The 23405-nt window shown below is 43.1% G+C and overlaps 1 protein-coding gene across 1 annotated transcript in view; it reads left to right on the plus strand.

Moving 5' to 3' along the window:
* The first annotated feature begins 7433 nt into the window (after window positions 1-7433).
* Window positions 7434-23405, plus strand: part of BMP4 (bone morphogenetic protein 4) — a 33100-nt gene continuing 17128 nt past the window's right edge. Inside the window, exons 1-2 of the mRNA XM_062577785.1 lie at window positions 7434-7524; window positions 10888-11011. The gene's annotated coding sequence lies outside the window, so the exon portion shown is untranslated. The remainder of the gene's footprint in view (window positions 7525-10887; window positions 11012-23405) is intronic.

The raw sequence follows: 23405 nt of genomic DNA on the forward strand, positions 1-23405 counted from the left end.
TTCAGGTATGTCACAGAGTCTTGTGTTAAAGGAATGAGGGTTTGCAAGGTGGCACTGGCTTCATCTGCATTTGTGGGAATGGTTTCTAATCTGATTTCTTAAGGGGGAAAAAACAGTTTATGCAATTATGTGACTGGGTATGTGGGTCTCTCCTTGCTCCCATTACTTTCTACCCATAGGCTGATTTTACTCCAATTTGAGAGAGTCTCAAAAACACTCCGTTTTAACAAGTTTTATGTGATGATGTGGTCAGGCATTGGACCTTGGGAAGGCTATGTTCAACCTTTATTAAGCATCAGAAAACTTACATGGAAGAGAGCAGTCAGCCCAAACACAGTGATCACAGTGCAATGTAAGCAGGCACCAGAGAGTTCTTGAATGGATGAATGTCTGAAAGGAATGTCTTGAATTAAAAAGGTAATTTTGTGTGCATTCTCTAGTATTGAATATGATACACACTGGGTGATGATTTTCTTTCAGCTGGAGCACTTATCCCTCTCCGTGAGGACCCTCTAGTGTCTGATGGAGGGGCAGCTCATACTGCGAGTGAGATTCAGGTAAACAGTCAGTAGTCCACAAAGAACAAATCTAAAAGGGCCTCGGCTTTGTGTGTCCCAGGGCTCACGGGGCTGCTCAGGGGTGGCACCTCACATGAACAGAGGCAGTTTACAGTCTCTGAGGGCTGCTCTGGGAATCTCCATACATAGCAGAGCAAGCCATTCCTGTATAGGTAATCCCAGCAAAATCGGGCTGATATCAAGTCTGTGGGACTCCTCATGCCAGTAGTTATCCACCATTGTGCAGACTCTTCTGGGTCCTTTCCTTGACTCCCAACCTAAACAGGCAGGGTGGGCGGAAAGCTAAGCAACATTCAGTTTTTAGTGGGCCTCTAACATAGCCACATGTGTATTAACACTGCCAGGGACATGGCATCACGCTTAGCAGTGCAAATACCATAGTCATCCTCCCTCCTTCACCTTTGTGTAAGTCAGTACTGCTGTCTGCTCTGAAAGCTTGGCACCAGCCACTTGTCCCATGCAAGGCTGGATGATGCTTTTCCAGGGCTCCATGCTGAATCCTCTAGTGGCTACATGGGGTTGCCCCAGAGGAAGGAAGACCCTCCTCACTTCCAAGATTGCTGCTTTCTCTGCCAGTCTTCAGCTCCAAGGAGCAAAGCTGGTCCTAAGCTTGGATTGCCTATGTAATGGTAAAAAATGCATTTGCTGATCATTGCTCGTGAAGGATAATTAGTGTGAAAGTGTTTTCCTTGAGTTACCAGGTAGGTCCATTTCTAGGCTTTGTTCTGTAAAGCACTTAAGCATGTGCTTAAAATTAAGTGTGCTGCTGACTGGAGGCCTTAGACAATAAATATGCTACTGGAAAAGTTTTTGGACTATACATTTATTAGCCTGTCTAAAAGCCCTACTATTTTTTCTTCAGGTCTGATGTAAATCATGTGTTCTAAAAGCCACAGTTGTAGGTAAATGCTTGATTCTGGTAGGCACTGTGTAGTGCAGCTATTGCGGATTTTAAATAAAGTTATAGATGCTTAGCAAATCCACAAATCAGACAAAGCTTGGCTCTTTTTGGTGGTTTAGTGCTTTTTGAGAAATCTCTCTTTGAACTGCCATCTGCAGGCTTTTTCTTTTTACTGTCTGTGTGGCCATCTTGCAATTACCTGTGGGTTTATGATCCTTCTCTAGAGAGCAAGCTGGCTGGACAGTCTGATGATAAAGAAAGACGGAGGTGATAAAATAGGGCAGAGTATGATATCAGTTACAAGTGTCAAATGGGTGTCCCTCCAGATTTATGGTGCTGCAACTTTGTTCTGGATCTGGCTCCAAGATTGACCATGTATGGCCATGATTTCAGTGTCACTGGAGCTTAGTTTGTTGAATACAAATGTTTCATCAAGAGTTGGATGCCTTGTTGACTGGAGTGAGGACAGACTGGAGTGAGTTGCTCAAAAGCAAAGTAAGTGGGAGTTAAATCTAGGGGAGAAGAAACTAAAACATGTTTTTAAAGATTTTGTGGCTAGCAATTTATTCCCTTAACTCCTAGTTTGATGTTGGGAAACAGTTAAAAATAAAGGAGCCAAGGTTGCATCTGAAATTGAACTGACCTTGCGAAGAAAAGCTGTAATTCCCCAAAGCGGCAAATGATTTTGGGAACCCGCTTGAAACATTCTGAAGAGGAGGTTCAGGTGAATGCTGGGGCCCTCTTAGAAAACTGGGTGTCTGTGAGGTGGAGGGAGAGCAGATCTCCAAATTATTGTTCCCTTCTGAGGCGCTTCTGAGTTCATAAATGCCAGCTGCGATTATTCCTCTGTGAAGTCAAATATTCAGTTCTGCAAAAAAAAACCCTAAAAATAAACAAGCAGAGAGGTAAATTCAGGATCTGAAGTGAGTTTACACAAGCCAACGTGAATCAACGGCATTGCCCAAACCTGAAGTCAGTGCAAACCTTGGCCTTAGATGAGCTATTTTTAACAGTCAGTAGTGCAAGAGCACAATCAGTCTTTATTTACATTAGATAATATTTCTGTTTAGTATGTAGTTACCATTGACCCTGTTTACACTTATAATTAACAGTTTGACATTGCATCCCACTGGGTTGACATCTGCAGAATTCCAAAAGGGTTCAGGATCTCCAAAGAGTGTTTTTGTTGCCGGGTAGACGTTGTCTGATTGTCTAAGTTAAAGACACGTCAAGCCACATGAAAAGTTCAGGACACGAGGTAACCACACAGTACGTGGCATGTGGGCCAGGTAATCGCAGTGGTGGAAAGAATGGCCACACTCCTGAGCCCTGCTTCTCTACATGCTTTGGGAAAAAAAAGTGCTCTTTTTTCATTTTTAATAGGAAATAAAAATTAGTGAATGCAACCCCTGGCTGCAAGGAAGCACAAATAAAGCAAACCAGATGTTCATTAGCTAATCACTTGCAATTTTTTCCCTTCTTGTTCTTCATGGAGGAAAAGAAAATTGAGCATGTGGGAACTTGCCCGCTGAGAAAACATTTGGATCTTCAGTCATTTATCTGTTTCACCTCTGACTTGGTTCAGACCTCCATTAAAAGGCAGGCGGGGTGCTATCAGAAAGAAAGGTCAGCGGGGATCACTTCAGATGCTTTTCGGCTGGGGTAACCCTTGAGGCTATCCTTGCTTTTGTGGGCATGGAGAGTCAGTTAAAAACAAAAATTGAAAAGCATCAAAAATCCAGGGAGTGCAGCAGAGCTTTGAACTACATCACTTGTGTTTGTCTCATTCCTAAATTACAGTGTCATTTTTGTACAGTGCTCATTATAATCACATCCATACATCAGGAAGTGTGTTTATTACAGCGAATACCAATGAATCCCTGAATGGCAAGCTGCTTATTTTCCAGTGTTATCAAAGGAATGTAGCATAACCTTCCACTCTGTTTTTATTCCCTTTGGTTTGATGTCATTTGCTTTTTCTCGCTGCTCGAGATGTCTCCATGAGACCAAAATAGGTGCATGTTTGTACTGCAGCTGATGGATTTTATCAATAATAAAATGCTAGTATGTAAAGCCAGCTATGTGTATAAGCACCAAACCACATGCATCCTTTGTAACAAAATTATTGTAGTGGGTACAATTGCAGTAACTCAGCCAACACCTCTTTCATTAGTGGTACTTGCTTCACCCTATAACAACATTAATTCAACCGTGTTAATTTTAATGCATGTAGTTATGATGGTTGCTTGAAACCTAGCACTATGCAATAGGTTAGACAGGTGTAAGATCTTGTCTACCAGCCTTCACTGAAGCCATCCTTATCGTATCTCAGTACCATACAGGAACTTTTAGATGGCCAACTTTTAGATGGTTTGCTTGGGAGCATTGATCTGGGAGAGGGCTTTCTGTGTTAGGGCCAGGCTTTATTTGAATTTTGTGTTTCTTTCATGCAGCAAGGTTCATAGTTCTTCCGTTCCTGCTGGAAACAAGCTCTGCAGCCATGGGAAAGCTGGCAGGAAGGCACCACCTCTCCTGCATAGGGGACTACTCTCACCCGAGACTAGCAGACCTGTCATTGCGGAGGAAAGTAGACCTCAAGAGGAGTTACAATCAGAGAATGAGGCGGCAACCTGAATAGTTTGCATGAGTCCAGGGAGAAATGGTGCCAAACCTGGCAGCTTTCTTTGATTAGATAGCTGAGTTTTCTAGGTAAGAGGAATGCAGTGGGCCTCACCTATCTGGATATTAGTAAAACGTTTGATGTTGTGCTGTTTGTATGTTTATCAGATAAACTGGAGATTAGAACATGTGCACTAAGACACCTGAAGAACTGACTGAGAGACAACAGCAAGTAACATAAAAAGGGAAAGTATCTGGCTAGGTATATGAGCAGAGTTCTTCAAAGATTTGTCTTGGGGATGGATCTTATTTAATATTTTCATGAATGACCTTGGTACAAAACATAGGAGCGTGTTGCTGAAGTCTGCTGATGACACAAGCTTGGGAGGCATGCCATACAGAAAGAACTGGATGACCTTGAAGACTGGAGTAATAGAAATGAGACGAAATCCAGTAGTGCAGAATGCAAAGTCATGAGTTTAAGGAGTACTAAGACTTTCCACTATAAACTGGAGGCTCGTCAGCTGTAGATAACAAAGGAGAAGAAATACATGTGTGGATTATTTAGTCACAGGATGTGGCACTGAAAAGGGTATGTACAACTTCAAATACCTCCTGGGAGTCATTTCGTCCTGGAGAAGGTAGGTCTGCATTTCCTAGGAACTGGTAAAGCCTCATGTGGCATCCAAGAAAAATTCTAGTCCCCACGTTCTCGAAGTGTGGGTTTGACCTGGGCTGTGTGCGGACGGTGAGGCTGCTGGGAGGATGGAGATCTTGTATTTTGAGAGAACATGAGAGAGCTGAGATTCTGACATAGGGAAACGAAAGCTGAGAAGAAGGGTGATTGCTACTGATGTAGACATCAGGATGGTAAACATCACAGAGGGAAATGAGCTATTTAAATTACAGAAGAGAAGACTAAATGGGTGCAAACTGGTTGTGAATACACTGGGCTCGAATCAGAGGAAGCTTTCTAACCAGGCGGAGGAGGAAGCCTCCCAGTTGGAGCTGGAGGCAAGTAACATCTTGTTATAAGAACAAACTTGGCATGTTTGTGGAAAGGATTATGACACCTTGGCTTGGAGGATACTGAGTTTGGAGGTTGTTTCCTGAGGAGTGCTGAATCTTGAAGATGACTGGGCTTTTAGTGAAATTCAGACCAATGATCATAACCACAAGTCTTTTCACAGCTATTTATTTCTCTACCTGGACAGGACCTCATTTTCAAGGGGCAAAAGGCTCACCAGGTTTGGTAGGGGCAGTAAGCCGGTCACATCTCAGGGTGCTTTAGTATTTACTCAGGTTTGCATAGTTAGAGGTTGGTGGGAATCAGATTTTTTGTGTTTGGACTCCCTTAGCCTGTATGAGATTAATCTTGTTCAGTTAATGGATGCTGCACTCTGTTCTGTGGTTTGTGTGTGTTGATTCTGAGTGTGGTGTGTATCTTTTGGATGTTTGAGTTGGTTTATGTTCCTGGGTGTCTACATGACCTGATTAATACTCCCAGGTTAATGCAAATGAAAACAGAGACCACAAGAGAATGCCTGGCCAAAAACTTGCATATTGCACGGCATATAACTGGCTATCACTGTGTTCATTAGATAAATAGGAAACTAAATATATTAAGCCAGTAATGAGTGCACTTGTTAATCTTGTCATTGGTGGCTAAAAAATAAGTATTTTGGTCTGGAGTAGCAATAACAGATAACAGTATTGATGTTTTCAGCAGCTAGGCAAAGGCAACCCTTAGGAATTTTGTATCCCTTAAGCAGTGTGCAGCTGGTTTTCCAGAGGGCCCAAGGGATCTTCCACTCTTGCTTTAAATGTAGCTTTTTCTATTCCAGAGCTGGGAAACTCCAGCTTTAAAAAACCCAGTGTCTGTCCTCTAAACTGAATTTTCTAAGATGGGTCAAAAAACCCCATACTGTCCAAAAAACCAAATCAGAACAGAAACTGAAACAGATATTGGTGAAATCCAGGCTCTAGAGGGGCCAGCAGGAACATCTCTAGCAGGGGTGAATGTCACCCATGCTTTTGAAAAAAATGGCTGTTGACTTCCAAAGAGTGAAAAATAAATGAGAAGATAGAAAAGTTTCAGAAAAGGAGACTGATGTCCAGCATGCAGTCTTATCCACAGACTCTGCATCCTGTGCAGATTCTGGGCGTGGAAACTTTTGCCTGGTAAGCTGGGCTCATTTCACCACTGTGGCTCAGTCTTACAAAGAGCCAAAACAAGTGTGTCCTGGATCAGCAGGCACTTGAATATCTGTGCATCTTGGTGCTGAACTCTTCCATTGAGTTCGTAGCTCTGGCAGGGTTAAGGTTAAGCATGTGCTTGAGGGCTTTGCTGGGTCAGAGCCAGCCTACTCTACCTTGCAAGACACTGGCTCCAAGTGATTCCTGAAAACTTCTATACATCAGCCAACTCCTTGACTTGTAAACTATCAACGACTTGGAGCTGCTTAGTTTGTATGTTATTTTCTGGTACTTTGTAGTTTCCTGTAAGACTGTGATTAGGAGCTTGTGTAAATTCTGTTCCAATATTCCACTCTGGGAGTCCTCCACTGTGGATGTTTCTATAACATAGCCCAGCACATCTGGCCATTTTTAATAACCCTGGGGAAAGCACGTCTGCTTAACACTCATTTCTCTCTTGCTTTGCTTCGCTAACCAAAGTGTTGAGTTCCACAAAAAGATCTGAAGGGATAGTTGCTGCAAAGAGCAAAGTTTGCTTAATATGAAGGAAGGAGGAAGCCAAGTAAAAGCCAAAGAAGGTTTCTTAACCTACAGTTTTCCTCTCGCTTGATCTTTCCTAAAGTGCAATGAGTACCTAGCGTTACTGTCGAGATAGTCAAACACTTCTTGTTGTAGGAAGCGACTGCCATAGCTTAGTGGGTGCTCACACTATGTTCCTTTCAGTGCATGTCGAATGATGACTAAACAAAATACATTACATGGTGTATCATGCTGGATGCTTTCATTAAGCATTCATGGCAGAAGTAGTGAAATGGAGTAGCTGACGACAAACAGAGAGAAACCTGGCTTTTTCACTGATCTAGCATTGCCTTGCTTGCAAGGGAGTGAGCCCAGCTTGGCCAGCCGCAGTTGGCTGTGAGGAGGAGTCAAAGTTTTTCAACCCTTCCCTTACCATCTCTCGTGAAGAAAGGTCCTGCATCATCCCTATGTGCTCCAAGAGCTGCTGTGGGAAAAATGCTGCTAATTAAGATGATGACTGGGGGTCCCTGTTGGGGGAGAACTCACAAAGGCCTGTTGTCTCTGCAGGTCACTGGAGCAGCCCCTTATAAAGATGTGGCAGATCTAATCTGTAAAGATCCTTCATTGCTGAGAGGCTGCTGCTTCCCTCCAGGAGACTCAGTCGAGGGTACAGAGGGGATGCGGCAACTCTCCGATTCCCCCTGTGTGGAGGTATGTGAGAAGGGAGGCTTTTGCTTTGCTAAAGGGACGAGGATTTACTGGCTCTCTGAAGCTGAGAGGGGCAGTATATCTACTGCTCCCTTTGCCCAGGGCATATTGGCTTGTCAGGTTTTGATTGTGCCCTACATTAAAAGAGCTGTTCCTCTCTCCAAATTAGGTAGAATCCAGCACTGAAAGAATCTAGCCCAAGTCCCAGTTTATTTCTCCATAAAAACATCTGTATTGTTCTTCCAGGATGGCTCTGCCAAATGAGTCCTCAATAAACCCAAAACCTGGCAATAGACAAAACACTAAAAAGCGCCTTTTTAATATGGAAAAGTATCCTGCAGTGTTGCAATCTTCCAGTGGAGACCACCCCCTACCCCTGAGAAATGCAGAATAGCACCAGGCCTGCAATTTGCCTGGGGTAAAGCAACAGAGCTGGGCCTATGCTGAATTACTCCAGCCAGAGGATCTGGCCTATAGGTTTTGGGGTTTTTGTCCTTTTGTTTTTCCCTAAAGATACTTAACTCTTTTTTTTTTCCTTTTTTTTTCCTTTTCTTTCCTTTTTTTTTTTTTAATTTTTTTCCTGTGGATAGAAGTTTGCAAGTTCCTTCTTTTATTGTTAGCTCATTTGGCAGGAGCAGCCAAGCAACAAAAGTGTTTTATTTGGAAATAGTTGAGGGGAAAGTTGACAACGTCCGAGCTCCAGCCTGATTGCATGAGCTCTGGGAGGTTTTCACCTCTGCTTCCAGGCTGCACCAGGCTGGGATTATCTAATTTGATTTCATTGGATCTGTGTACAGTTAAGAAGTGGGGAAAATTAAAGGTTAGTGAAGTTTGCCTTTGTGTCACTCTAGAAGCTTTTAGTTATTTAAGTGTAAATTGTTCATTCTCTCTTCCCTCTCTGTGGACTATCACACAACATTCTACTCAGTTATTTAAATCAATAAGGGAAATGTGACTTAAACGGCTTATTTTCTGTTGCAGAAGAGTTCCTGAGAAAGCAGCACAGGGGAGATGCCTATATTGGCTAAAGTGGGAAGAATGTAGTGTGTTAAAGGCACTGATAGCTGAATCTCCTCCATCTGAGTATCACACTCAGAAATGCTCAGTTTTTATAGCCAGCAATAATACATGCTATTATTTTGATCTGTGATGTTGCCTGTGCCTGTTGATTCCTTTCCAAATCTTTAAGACCCCCTTCACAAAAGCTCCACTCAGCAGAGATTAAAGGCTTCAGTCAGCAAAGATTCAAAATGAACCAGAAACAGTGCATTAATGCAAGCAGGTCTTTTCCCTTTTCTTCCACCATTGAGGCTCGTGTAAGTCAGTCGGGATCTGCTCCCTTTGGTGCGCTGCTAACTGCACACACGAGCTGAGGTTTGTCTTTCCTGCTCTGCAGGGCTGATCCGAAATAGCTCAGGGCCAGATTTCTAAGAATTCAGCACCCACAGTCAGGGCCAAATAAGGAAGACAAGAGTGATCTTAATGTAATGAATAGGTAAGAGCTTGTGGCATGGGGAGGAGCCATGTACGTGTGTATGTCTATGTGGGTGTTAAATGATTCACCCAAGGCCGAAGAGGCACTGGGTGCCGGCACCAAGATTAGCATTTCAGAGTATGGTTTCAAGAGCCCGGCACTCAGACTTGGCAGTAGATGTTCAAGCCCTCTTTTCCCACTGGGACAGTTGTGATCAGATTTTCAAGAGCTCAGTGCGCACGGGCATGCTGAGCTGTTCTGAAAACGTTGCCGCTTTCTGTGGTGTCTCAGTGGGAACGGAGTTAGTTGGGGAAGCTGGCCCACTGCCTAAGCGCCGAGCTCTTGGGAGGGCAGCCCTGACTCTGAGCGCCTCTCCAGCCTGGGGTTGGTCGTGGAGCCTCTTCACAGCTTCAGAGCTTCTCCAGCCACCATCTGCAAAAACAAAATCCTATTTCACAGGGGAATTAGGTGAGTTAGTTAACTGATGATTTTAAGACAATGTGAAGATTGAAAATGCTATTTGCCAGCTAAATATTACTAGCACTCTGTGGGCATCTGCAGTTCAAATGCACCATTCCCCTGCAGCAGTAGTGTTGTTGCTGTAGCACTCCTTAGACGGCTGTCAGATGCTTTCTCCCCGCCAAAAAACACAACTCGCTATCAGATGATGCACTTTCGCAGCCAGTTATTGGGTTCTGTGTTGCCAGGCCCCAGATCGCAAGTCAGGCCTCCAGAATTGCCAGAGTCTTTTAAAAATTGTGAGATGGTTTTATTATTTTAATACTACTTTCAACCTTTAGCATGTGTTCAGGCCATCTCCTCAGAAGTTTCTTCTTTAAGATCATAAGGACCACAGATTCTTTTCTTAAGATGAAAGTGTGGGATAGAGCAGACCATCAGGAGCTATGGTTTCACGTAACATCAGGGAAGATTCGCTGTAAAATCACAAGAGCTGGCAGCAGAAGCATTTTCCTTATGCAAGGGCTGGCACAGCTCGACATGCAGACGTTCCAGAGAGCAGCTCCTTCACTGGTGCAGCTCCAGCTCCACTGATGCCAGGGGCAGGATGTGAATTTACAGCTGCTGAGGATCTGCCATCCTCAGGCTCATTGCTGGTGTTCTGAGGACCACAGAGAAGCACGGGCTGATTTGGTGCCTTGCTAGAGACACATGCTAGCTAGAAAATGCTGCCGTTAATGGTCTCCTCGGGGAGCTGCCCTCTGCATATTGGGAAGAAGGGGAGGCTGAATCCTCCTTCTCCCTGCCCTTCTTCACTTTAGGTGCAGCTGGTACACAGAGGGAAGTCCTGGGGCTTCTGTTTGACAGAGCAGTCCAAAGAAGGAGGAAAAAAGTTCAGCATGGAAAACTTGTGCCTTTCCACCAACTTTTGCATTCAAACAGGCAAAGGCAGTGCCTGCTCTTTTGAGTCAAGCTTTCAGGGCACCTGGAAAAAAAACTGGCTTTGGAGACTCAAGAGCTCAGCTAGCTTTTAAGAGGTGATATTGAGAGCCTGGGCTCTGGAGATTCTCTCTCTGATGGGGAGAGGATGGCTGCTGTGCTGCAGAGGTTGCCTTCTGTGCCTCTCCTGCCAAAGGATCATATCACAGTGCTTCCTGGGGTCAGCCTGACAGCGTCTGTCCAGCCGGCACACAGAATGTGCAGCTTTTGGAAAGAAGAATATAATTCTAAAGTTGGCCTGAGAAGCCTCCATCTAGTTTTCAGGGTTCCAGAATGTGGTTTTATTAGGATTACAGTCTTGTTCTTCTTAGATTTCAGCAGGCGTTTATGACTGTTACAACAGGAATGAAAAGCTGGGGCTGGAATCAGCATCGTGTTCTCCTGCCAGGCACTGGGTTCACCGTGGAGGCCAGACATATGTCTTTCTCCCACAGATGCTACTTTGTTTCTGGATGGGGAGGTGAGCTGTATCCTCTCTCTGGAAGGCACGGCGAGCAGCAGCTCTGAGCTGAGGCATGGGGGCTGTATGAGGGCCTGTCCGCTGAAGTTACCTCTCAGGTTGGTTCACACTGTTCCATTCTGCCCTTTGCAAAGAGGAGAGACCAGGCTTTGGTGGGGTTGTGTGGAAGGTCGTGTTCGTGTGATATGTTGTGTCCCTGCGTTGCTGCTGTCTTCGTTCCCCTGTCCCCTATGGAAGCCTTTCCCTGGGGGCGTTGAGGCTGACTGAGGGGGTTGGTGAGGGGGAGAGCACTTCAAGGCCCAAGAAGCCTGTATCTACAGAATTATCTTTTTTTTCCAGACTTGGTACCTCCATCTATCTGTATTTCTCCCTGTGTCAAATCCACTTGTCAGTAGGACTCCTGAGCTAGCGTGGGGTTCCCTGACTCTGCAGAGCCCATGCTATCTATGTGTGAGAAGAATTGGCAGGAAAGTAAGGGTAAAAGCCAGCCCCACTGGCCACTACAAGATCCCTGCTCGTCTTCCAGGTCCTTGTGGCTGTGCTGATCTCAGGGGCTACATAGTCCTTAGAGGTGAAGGAATCTGCTGCAAAGTCCTCAGAGGTGAAGGAGTTCTATCTGTCCAAACAGCCCTGCTAGGAAGATCTGCTGTGGAGCGGTTGAGAAGTGCTAAGCCCTCTTGATAGGTGATTTCTGGCTATGAGATATCTGAGCCCTCTGCACAGTAATAATTAGCAGACAAATCCTGCTGACTTGGAAGACTCATCTGAGGGTTTGTTTGCGCATTTGTTTTTATGAGACGGTCCATATGCCTTTCAGGCTTTGTTATTTTCAGAGAGCTGCTGATCTGAGGAACAGAGTGAAGAGTTGACATCCTTGGTTGTTTTCTTGGCCTGTCTTAAATAGCAGATATAAGCTGGTAGAAGGGTTACAGCTCGTTACTTTATACTGGTGGAATTTGATGAGTTTTATTGCAAAGACGATGGAGCAGATCATGACAGCGCTCAACCCAGAGAAGATAGAGAAGTCTTTGTACTTGACGGGTACTGATCATCCACCAGTGCACCCCTTCATGCATTGGATCATATCCAAGAGGCAGTATGGGAATTTCTGCATGTAGTTAAAGTTTATGAGACTGCCTGTCTGAATGCATGTGTGTGTGTGTGTAATGGAATGAAGATCTCTACTGTAATACTCAGTCAAAATCCAGTATCACTAGTTGAATAAAACAGGTCAAGCACCAACTGAATACAATCCTCAGAATCTGACCCTACAGCTCAGATGTTGTGTTTATGGCAAACACCGTAACTGCCAATGCAAATGATATGTAATTTATTCTGAAGATCCTGAATTTGATCTGGGATTTTCCAAATCCGAACTTTATTTTAAATCTTAAGATAACAGTGCCTAGTAATTCATGCTATTGCTGATCTCAGGGGCAGTTCCAGTTCAAAGGTTTCTCGGGATGGAAATCCTATCTAATGTGTTGTACGTTTTCCATCTGATTGTTATTCTGAAATGTATGCTCACTCAAGGTGTTTGAGAAATAGGCAACAGAATTTGAGCCATTACTTTATCAGCAAAGAGCATAGATATTCAGCTCTGCATGCTTGCTGAGTTGTGTTCCTTCTTTCAACACTCTCCTCCTCCTGCTGAATAACCCATATCTAATGTTGCTTTTATCATTTTTTTGAGATTAAATCCCTCTGCCTTTATACAAGCTGAGCTCCCCATAAATAAGGAGCAGGCAACTTCATTTCATAGCCCTGTCCTAGCCTAATCAGAGTGTAGCTTCAAACTTTTGGTGCACCTCTGGGGTACTGTTTGTGATCTCTGCTACCACGAACCTTAGAAATCTTCCTCTCCTTATTCCTACTCACACTTGCCAGTATTGTCCTTTCTTTCACACTGTTCCTCTACCGTCCCAGTGCTATCCCCTGAGGTTACTCCTCCAAGTCTTTGATTCACATGATTCCCCAAGCCAGGTTACAGTAGCTGGACTTTGCCTGATTGGTTCTCCTGTTCCTGGATCAGCCTTTTCATCTGCTTTCCACTCTTGTCTCAGTTTGAATTAGTCTCACCTGAATATGAATGAGCAGAGAAGTCTTGAGGGGGAATCACCAATGCCGTGTGTGACGGCAGTGACCCTTCTTGTTTCTCCTGCGAGTTCCTCACTCGTGTGTCTTTGTATTGCATTTACATTATATGGTGTTGTCAAATTGGTGATGCAAAGGTCCCTTCTGGTTTACTGGTGTGTCTTTGTCTGTGTCTACCCAGTGTGGCTCTGCCCCCTCGTTGTTGTACTGGAAGACTATTGCAATCGTAGAGAAAGCTTGTGTTAGTCCCTTAGTGATCTTGTGGTTTGTATTTTTTATCGTTTCCTTATGTATGGCATTCTGATCTTCCTGATATTGATGATGGCATTTAACTCTGTGGCTCAGCAGATTTAACTTGAAAAACTTCTACATTTTGTAGCAACATTGGTAGAGGCAGTGTTAAATGCAGTCATCCCACGGCTGATACTGAGAATTCCTCTAGTAACCTCCCTTCGGTTCAGTTGTTCTCTCAGTACAACCTGCTATCATCTCCAGTTTAGCCAATTTATTATCCTCCTTACAACACTTGTCTTATCTGTACCTTCTCCAGTTTAATAATTTTGTGTGGCAACATATCAAGAGTTTACCTGAGGTTCAGATAGAACAGCCTGACACAATAGCTTGCCGTTGTTAAACCAAAACTGGTTTGTCCCACATGTCACTCTTTGCCATGGTTTTCTTTAGCCAATGTTTGTCCTGAAACTTTCTATAATATTCGTATTGGTGTTATGAGCCTATATTTTCCCTCCTTAAGTAAAGACACTGTGTTTTCTTTTCTGTAAGGTACCACATTCAGTATAACAAATCTTATTACCAGATTTGCAGTTTTGTGTGCTGCTTCTCTCAGTATTCAGAACTACATTGACATTATTGCTTCCTCCCAACTCAAGCACATTCAGCATTTAGGTTTTGCTTGGGTAAGCGACTTCTGTATTTCTCCTTGAATGCTACTGCATGTTTTGTGTTCTGAGATGTACTAAATGCAGTTGAAAAATGGAATTTTATAGTGATGCAGCTTTTGACTCCTTTCTTGACTATACAGGAATGCCATGAGTATGGGTATTTTTGTAATTAGATAGCATCTGAGCAACTTGTCCAGGCACTAAGCTTGTGTGTGGAGTTTTTGCTAGATCAGGTTCAGGTATACATAAAATGGACAAAACACCATTCTGTTAGCTGCATGATTAAAGGAGGAATCCTTTCACTTCCCAGCTAAAGAGAGGTTTTAATATCTGGGGTTTTCATATATAGCAAGTCAAGTATGTGAAGAGATCATTACTTTTTCAGTATATACTGCATGAGGAGGGGAAACCTTAACTGAAGGTGTGACTCAAATAGGCTTATGTCTGCAGGATGGTAGGGTGGGAAGCGTCACCATTTCATGCTGTGAGAGAAGGAACTTGTCGTGAACTAGCAGACAGAATGGCTGAGATCCAGGGCACCCTTCAGCAGACGTGAAGAGGATTTGTACCCAGGATGAGTATGCAGGAGTTAGCACAGAAGTGCAGGGATGTTATCCCTACTTAACCGTTGCAGCTTTGTATGTAGGTTTAGTTTTCCTCTGTATCATGTTAACCAGTGTCTAACAAAGCAGCTGAACATTGTCAGCTCCTGCAGGTAGGAATCTTTATTTCCTAGATGTATCCAGCTCTGAACTGCCCAAGGGATAAAAGCTGCTTTTGAATGCTTCCCAGTGGGCTGAGATGTGTTCAGCTCCCTCTGAATAGAACACTCTGATGTCTTAGAAAATAGCCTTTTTCTTGGATATAGGAGCTGTGAATTCTGTGACAGTGGTGTCTTAAGGCCATTATTGTCTCTCAGATAAGCTGCTATTGCTTATTAAACATGTTACTGGGTTGTGAAAGTTGGCCAGTGCTATTTGCACTGAAGCAGAGAAGGCAGCAGAACAGGAGGCAGCATTTGACTCTACCAAAGGTATGGGCAACGGGATCTGTTTGGAGGAAGCTTTGGCCAAGACTCACAGGGCTTCCGCCAAAGCCAGAGGAAAGCTCAAAAAAACCAGATGTGAAGGAGATAACCTTCTTGGCTGAAGGAATGATGACTTTCTGAAGAAGGTAAACAATATGTAAAACATTGCCACATTGTTAAGCACCTTGTGGGCTAATTTCACTTGAAGCGGGACGGAGTGGCAGGCTCCACGTGTGCCAGAGGAACAGGTGCTAGAGCGGGGCTTGAGTCCGTTGGCACCGCTGCAGCCCAACGCCTGGCACAGCGATGGCCACAAACAGGGCCTGTCCTCAGCTCCTTTGGGTGTTTTCCGTGACGGTGTGGTTGTCCTCACTGTAATTTTTCCAGAATACAATACTAAAAAAAGGGCATTCTCTAAACAGGAAACATATCAAAAAGGAAGTGAAATTCAACTTTCGCTCTCTGCTTTTTTAGTTCTCCCTTTCTCCTCTAGACATACTCCTTGCAAATCTTTTCCCTGTCTAGGAAGTGGTTCTCTAAATCGCTGGCTCAGTGCAGTCTCACCGTTCAATTTGCATGCAAGTGCAAACTGCAGCTTTGCAAATGCTTGTAATTTGGTTGTGTTTGGGGACATTTTCTCAAGACAAGTGAAAGGTCTAATTTTTATCCAAAGGCTCCCTTGCTAGCAGTTTTTAAGCCCTTGTCGCAAAGGATTAGGACACTAGAACATTTCAAACCTAAGGCTGAGGGATTATTTGAGAAAACCCTTGAGCAGTGTTTTCTTCCCCAGACCTCATTCTCTGAAACAGGTGAGTCATTCTGGCTGGTATTAAAAAATAAACTCTCCCCACACGCAAACCAACCCTGAGGCACATGATTAGCATGAATTATTTCACCCACATGGCTGGAGTATGGCAAAATTTTAAGCAACCAAAGCCATGTTCTTACAACAGGAAGTATTTAATAATCTTTACAGTAGACAGTAGTGCCAGCTCCACCTCTAACAAAACTTTTGTTTTGCTAAACCTTGTTCACAGGCTTCATTTTGAGACTATATGCAACTGTTGGCAGAACTGGTGACCCATATAACCGCAGTGCAATGGATTGCCATAAAAAATAAGAGAAATTTGGGGTTTTATTTTGGCAATCTTAGTGGAGGTGAGTCTGCTCAGCAGAGCTAGCTACAGCTGTGAATCCTTTGTAGGAAAACTCCCAACTTGTAATTTCTCTAATAGGAAAAAGTCTGTAAAAAAATAAGTTTTTAAAAGGTCTAGAGGAAAACCCTATTTTTCTCCCAGTTTTCTTAAGCTTTTCAGAATTTTTCTGATTGATTAAAAAAGAGAAAAAGAAAAGAGAGCATTTTGTAGTTTTCTTTTTTGGTTTCTAAGTGTTTTCCAGCAAAATAAAAAAAACTCAAAGTATTATTTGTGTTATTTTAATAGAGAATGAAAGGGTTATCATGTGAAAGCTTTACTTTTAAAAGTGAAAAGCAAAACTTTAAAAAATAAAGTTAGAGAAAATTAAAAAGTTTAAGACTTTTTAAAAGCAAAGTGTTCTCTCTCATGTATTTTTTAAACATAATTTTTGGGCGGGAGGAGTCAGTTTTTTCAAATGAGAAAAGACAGCGCTTCCAACAATTTTCAAATTGAGATGCCCCAAATTTTATTCTTCCAAAAAGCTTTCCATTTTGAATTAAAAAGATCACACTTGGCTGAAAAAACAACTTTCAGATAGAACCGTTGCCTTCGATAAACCCCAGATATTCAATCGAGAAACATGAAAGTTTGCCTAGCTGAACTCTTCAAGGTGTAGACTACTGCTCAGCGCAGCTCGGGGTGGCAACATTTGCCCCTTGAAAGTTTGCTAGACTCCCCGGCCACGCAGCTTTCCCTCCTGGCCTATTTAAAGACATAGCTGAAGCGTGCAAGCAGAAGCGTTTTTCCTCTGCGCGGTCCGGGAAATGCGAGGGAAACGCGGATGGGGACCGCGAGTGCTCACACGGGAGCTGCTGAACCTGCTCCGTCTCTCTTTTGTTCAGCTTTCGACCGGCTGCGGGAAGTTTTGGGTACGTATTTGCCCGTCGCTCCCTGGCGTTCTCTTGAAAACGGATCGCTGGGACTGAGAGCGGTGCAGGGGGCCGAATTCAGAGCGAGGTACGTGGTGGTTTATCAAACAGCGCTGTGGTCTCTCTCCAGCCCGCGGTGCTCGCTCCAGTAGAGGTTAAGGGGGTGGGTGGGGGTCGGAGCCCGGAGCCCCGAAGGGAAAGGTGAATGTCCGTTTTGCATGTCCCGTTTGTGTGCTAAATGGCAGCGGTATCTTAAATACGGCTACAGTGGCAATTAAAATAATGAGATACATAAAAGACACCTGCTTTAAATAAATACAGTAATCTGCCCAAAGCTCCCTGAATGGAGTGGTATTCGGCAAGAGCCCCGAACCTGCATACATACCTACGCTTAACAACATAATCATTAAAGAACAGAAACCTTTCCTTCTAATCCCCCTCATACAGGACAACATGTGGATGTTAGCATATTTGGACTGCTTTGCATTCCTTCTTGCCTGCTTTGAGAACATACTACATTTTAAAACTTGTTGGGTTCTTTCATGTTTTATTTGACCCTATGTAATTGCATTCCTGAAGGAATAACAGGCTCCCACAGTGATTTATACCCTGTATTAAATGTCAGTTTTGAAGAGACACAGTTAGCAGTTTGGTTTAACCTCCTGCCTTCCTATGTAAGCTCAAAACTGAAGTGGAGCTCAGGATCCGAGGGGAAAAGTAAAAAGATGAAAATGGACTTAGAGGCAGCGTGGAATGAGATGTATGTGTTCCGGCCCCTCACCTCTGAGAGCCACCAGGACGAGATTCCAGCAAGCCATCTCTATTTTTAACTGTAATTTGTATACTTCACTGCTGCCCTTGACCAGTTGTGATGGCTGTAAATTAGCACCGCGAATCGCTCTGCTTTCTCCAGGCAGACAACTGCAGCATTTTTGCTGCAAAATCAACCAAACCAACCAACCAAACAATCCCCCAGTGCATAGGGGCTTTGGCATGTGTCCCAATAAGAAGGTCAGGAAAATAAATTGTCCTTGTAATTAAGAGCTGCTCCTTTGTTTTTATGTGTTTAACTGTGCATAAATAGCCAAGCAGGATAGGTATGTGATTACTGTTTTAAATATTTCATTCCCTTTGTAGACTTCCTTACGACACAGTTAACAACTGCTTAATCATATGTTATGACCTAATTATGGGGGATTCAGTTAAATAAATCTTGATGTAATGGTATATTCTTGATGTAATGGTACTCTGATGGCTGCTTTTATGTGTGTGTGTGTGTGCGCGCGCACGTGTGCATTTAAATACAGAAGTAAATGCAGCCTATATTATGATCTGACACATGACCTAAATGGTCATTATCATCTTTAGAACGGCTAGTGAAGCAAGTAACAAGAGGACTTCTCGAACGACAGGATCCTGTACATAAAAGCTTATTTCCTACACCCAGGAAAGGAACATCCTAATGATTACTTTCTTTAATGTGCAACTGTAATGTTTCATTTCCCACAAAGGAGATTTAGCTGGAGCTGCTCCAAGGAAGACTCTCTCCGCACACTGAAAACAAGAGGTTTGAACCATCAAAGCTTTGCGCAGGTTATTTTTCCTTAAAATATTTTTGGTGAAGGTATTTGAGTGAATAAGGTTTTGCAGGACGCAGCCAGGGGACCATTGGTAGTTGTTCTGACATGGGCAAAGGACTGTTTTTTTCAGCTGAAGTAAATCAGGTCACTTCCACTGACTTCTCCAGAGCCTCGCTCATCCATCAGATGAATGAGCACAGATCTGGTCTGTTGTTTGCCAGGCAAGAAGGCTGACAGTGATCTTTTATTCTGAAGTGAAAAATGTAGGTGATAATGTTTTCTTAAGGCTGGGTTTATCTCACCAAGGACAGGTGTCTTAAAGTCATGGAATAAGTTGCCCTCTGGAAATGCACGTCTCTGTTGACTGTTCAGGGAGCTGAAATGACTAGCTTAGACTTGGTGCTTGCCTTTCAGATGGATAAAGTTAGGTAAGATGAATCCTACCCTGTGATGTATACACAGTATTGTGTATCAGCTTCCCCTGACTTCCAGATGTGTTACCAGATCACTGTAAATGCCTGGGGCTCTGCTCATGATACTTCGCGATAACTCCTTTGCCTGCTAAGTACCCCTGGAGAAAACCAGGACTGGGAGACTCTGAGGGTACAGGCACATGGGGTGCAATTAATATCTCTGAAATATAGGATAAGATTCACCTTTCCTAGCTTTAGAAGGTACAGTGGTAGATACCTATGCCTGCACTTGTCACACTTTGTCACCGTTGGAGGGAAATGGTCCTGTCTAAAGACTTCTTCCTGATGATGTTATTGGTCCAAAGTCAGAGGAGCAAGTCTTGAATTTGAATGCCTGTGCTTCCTGGCTACGAGAGCTGTTCCCCTACATTCAGCAGGATTACCCGCATAGCTGACCACCTTAATGATCATGAATAACCTATACTAAACTGCTCAGAGTTTCCTTGCTGGTCTGTATTTTGCTGGTTGTGCTACCTAACCAAGACTGCAAGTTCCACGGCATCATCCGTCATGCGTAACTGAGAGCTGAGTTCAATGTTATAGAGGGAGTGGGAAAAAACTTGAAGGGAAAAACTTGAGTTCAGGCCCTCGCGCAATGAGGCCCTGATTTAAGCAGAGCCGTGCGCACACATGCGATGGCGTGAGCGGTAGGTGACTCAGTGACCTGGGAGGTGATAACGGAGAGGGTGTACCCCAAGGTATAGCCCCGTTAGCCGCCCCACTGGATCTGATTCAGGAAGAAGGTTAAACGCTTGCAGGAAAAGAATCTTAAACCAGTACAAATGGAGAAAAATCATTTCTAACCAGCATCAATATATCATTGTGATTTTTATTTAATTGTACCTAGCCCTACAGCCACTATTTGGTCTCAGTAATAATAATTAGGAATTTGGTAAGAGAATTGAATTAGGAATATCTCCTTGATTTCTCAAATCTTTTAGAAAATACTAGTATTTTCCAGCCATTCAAGGTGCTAAAGGAGAAAACAACACCAGCAGAGGGAGACAAACCCTGTTATCAGACTGGCCCAGTTTAACAAGACCTGGAGGATCACTGCTTTTCTCCTAGGAAGCTGAACTGAAAACCTGAAAGAAGAACACCTTATGTGAGATGTTTTGTGCCATTAATGTCTGGACATGCTTAATAGCATGAACTTAGGGGTAAAGGAGGTTCTCAATTTAAAAAAAAAAAGAAAAGCTTAGTATTCTACCAGATGTTTCATTTTACCTGAAATACAAAGTTTCATTTTTGGAAGGAATGTATGTGATATATATACATTTGTGTGCATGCATTGCTTTTCAACTAAAAAAAGATCAGTTGTACTAGCAGTTTAAAGGCTTTATTTCCGAGGAAAAGTTGGAACATTTAAAAAAAAATTCACAGACCATTCTTGACTTTTTCTGATACAGGGAAAACTGTCACTGGGCATCACCCAAGTAGACATCTAGGTCTGACTAGTCTGAAACTAAGCTTTCTGTTGGGAGGGTTAGCTATTTGAAACATTTTAATCAGACCAAATTGTGATGGTTGTCTTGTCCTCAAATAAGAAAGCAACTCAAACTCGCCAGGTAAATTAATTTTGACATCACTTGAAAGGAAATCACCCTAGTGAAATGACAAAAGCTTTCTTAAGGTGTACAGGACAAAGTAACAAGTGGGGCCAGAACCATTTGGCTTCTCTAAGGTTTAGTACCCACCCAGAATGTTTCCTTTGGTGTGCCTAGCCTCAGCCCAGCTCTCTGAAAGAGTAGAAGTGGAAGGAAGGAGTAAAGAAAGACCTGAAAATGAAAGAATGTCTTCTGCTTTGGAGCTAAATTTTTAACCTTGTTGTGTTCTGTTAGGTTGTGAAGCAATCTTGGTTACTTAAGGTCATAAGGTGGAGATTTCTTGTATGACTGAACAATTATATTTGTCTCTTCTTCACTAGTTTGACAGGTTGGCTATTTGCTCCTCTAGGTGTACGCCCAGGAGGATGATTCTCTAGAACCGGAGAGTATGTGGAGAACCATCTCCCTGTTTGTGTATATTCAACATTGCTAAGGTATTGCCTTATAGACTGTATAAGTAAACATAGATGCTTTCAAATGCACTGCTACTGCAGATAAAACTAGCAGCAAAAATCTCTGGGACTGTTCAAGGAAGATTTTTGCTCTTACTACTGTGGAACAAAGATACTTGTGAGGAGTTTAACTAAGATAAATAGTAGGAAAAGAGCCTGAGAAGACCTTGGGAGGTCATTTATCCCTCTACCCTAAGGCAAAATTTGCCAGGTCTGAGCCATTTCTGGCAAATCTTTGCCTCAGCAGTGACATTCTGCAGTTCTCTGGTTAATTTGCTCCAGTGCTCACCTGTCCTTACGCGTAGGAAACATGCCTAATGTTTGACCTAAATCCTCCTTGCTGCAATTTAAACCCATTATTTCTTGTCTTATACCCAGTGGACATGGAGAACAATTTATTACCTTCCTATCTGCAACAACCTTTTACATAGTTGAAGGCTGTTATCATGTCTCCCCCTCAGTCTTTTCTTCTCTAGACTAAACAAACCCAATTCTTTCAATCTTTCCTCATAGGTCATGTTTTCTAGACCCCTGATCATTTTTGTTATGGAAATAAACATCCTTTAAATCAAGTTCTGTGAATCAATCTTGTGTAGAAAGGAAGGGAAACAGAGAGGTTAGAGTTAGCATTGGGAACAGGAATCTGGTGGTGAAAGAAGTAAGTTTTCTGAAGTCTAATGAGAGTACAGACTTCTATTCTTCTTTGGGATTAGGAAATTCATCGAACAAGATTTTCTTTGCTTGAATTTGCTTGGGAAGCTCTTCTACATATATATCCCCAAAAGGAAGACTGTATTTCATCTTAACAGATTGTATAGAGAATGATCCCTGGAAAGCACTGGAAAGGGTACTAGAGAGAGGGAGTCTTCAATTGTATTGGATGTCTAGCATGCAAACTTCTAAAATCCACTTGCCTTCAGTGATACCAATACTTGCTCTCCAACAAGGTGAGGTAGATGGTCTTCAAAAAGCAGTTTAAAACTAGATCACAGCTCTTGGACATTTAATGCAATTTGAGACTCCACACAGAAGATGCTGACAAGTATTTACCTTCTGTTTTGGCAGTAATATTTATTACAAGAGCTGCAGAGAGAACATTGGAAATACTAGCACAACTGTTTCAGCCTCCGAAACATATACCAGCCAAAGCTATAGTCCATCTGGAAATCCATGTTGTAGAAAGAAATGCCAGAAGAATTGTCACCATGTTTCTCCTTGTAAAGGTGATTTTGCTGAAGAGAAGAAGGAGAATTTTGCTGTTCCTATGTTCAGCCATCCACCACAGCCCAGAAGTATAATCCTGCTTTTTTCATCAGCCTTATATAGTTATCATATCCCATTCTTTACAGAGTGGCTTAGATCAGGTCTTCTTAAAGATTTAGCTCTATGCACCACCCTGACCACTGATCTGGTCTTGAACCTGAGGGAAGAGACAATAACTATCCCAGATACAGTATGTATGAAGGTTTTGGATCAAGATATTCACAGTCTGACTGGACAAGATCCTGAGCCACCTACTTAGCTGAACCTGTTTCGAGCAATGGGATTGGACTAGATGATCTCCAGAGGTCCCTGCCAAACTCAGTGATTCTGTGATCAGGTCAGTGCCTCACAGTTTAGAGCCAATGTCCAAAAACAGATTATTGTTAAATGGACCTCCTGTGCTCTTTTGCTTTGGCTCTACTAGTCTGAGATTCAGAGAAGGTGGATCTAATGCTTCTTGCAAAAGTTTAATTTCTTCTACAGAGAATTTCTTCTTCTTTTGCATAGAAGAATCAGAAGCCAAGGAGACTGCTGCATCCGGATCGCATGCGCAATGTGCCACAGCAAGGCCATTGCTTGGATATGGAGCTGGCTTTTGGATATGGGGCTGGCTTTTAGACTTCAGACCCATGGTTTCCAATCCTTTTTAGAAAAAAAGTTAGCTTAAAAAAAATGCTGGGGCTGAAGAAGGCATTGGGTCCAAAGAAAATCTGCTGTGCTTATACTCCTTTATACCCTCAAAAGCATCTGAGCTGGTGTGAAGCTATTTTGGATGTTTTTCTAGATCCTGGACTGTGGAGGTCTATGCTGCTAATGCTTCCAGGCAAGTGGAGCCTGCAGCATCCTTTTGCTTCTAGTGTGATGTTGTGGAGCAGTAGGAGGAGCATGTCTTTCCTCAAAGCAAGATGGTCACCCTGAGATGACAAGCTGGTAAAAAAACATTTTTGACTCTGGATGCACAGCACAAAACTAGGAGGAGAACTAAAGTATCAAAATATCTACTGGTGGGGCCTGCTTGTCCTAATTAGA

This window comes from Rhea pennata, chromosome 5, assembly GCF_028389875.1.
Source record: "Rhea pennata isolate bPtePen1 chromosome 5, bPtePen1.pri, whole genome shotgun sequence".
Lineage (NCBI taxonomy): Eukaryota > Metazoa > Chordata > Aves > Rheiformes > Rheidae > Rhea > Rhea pennata.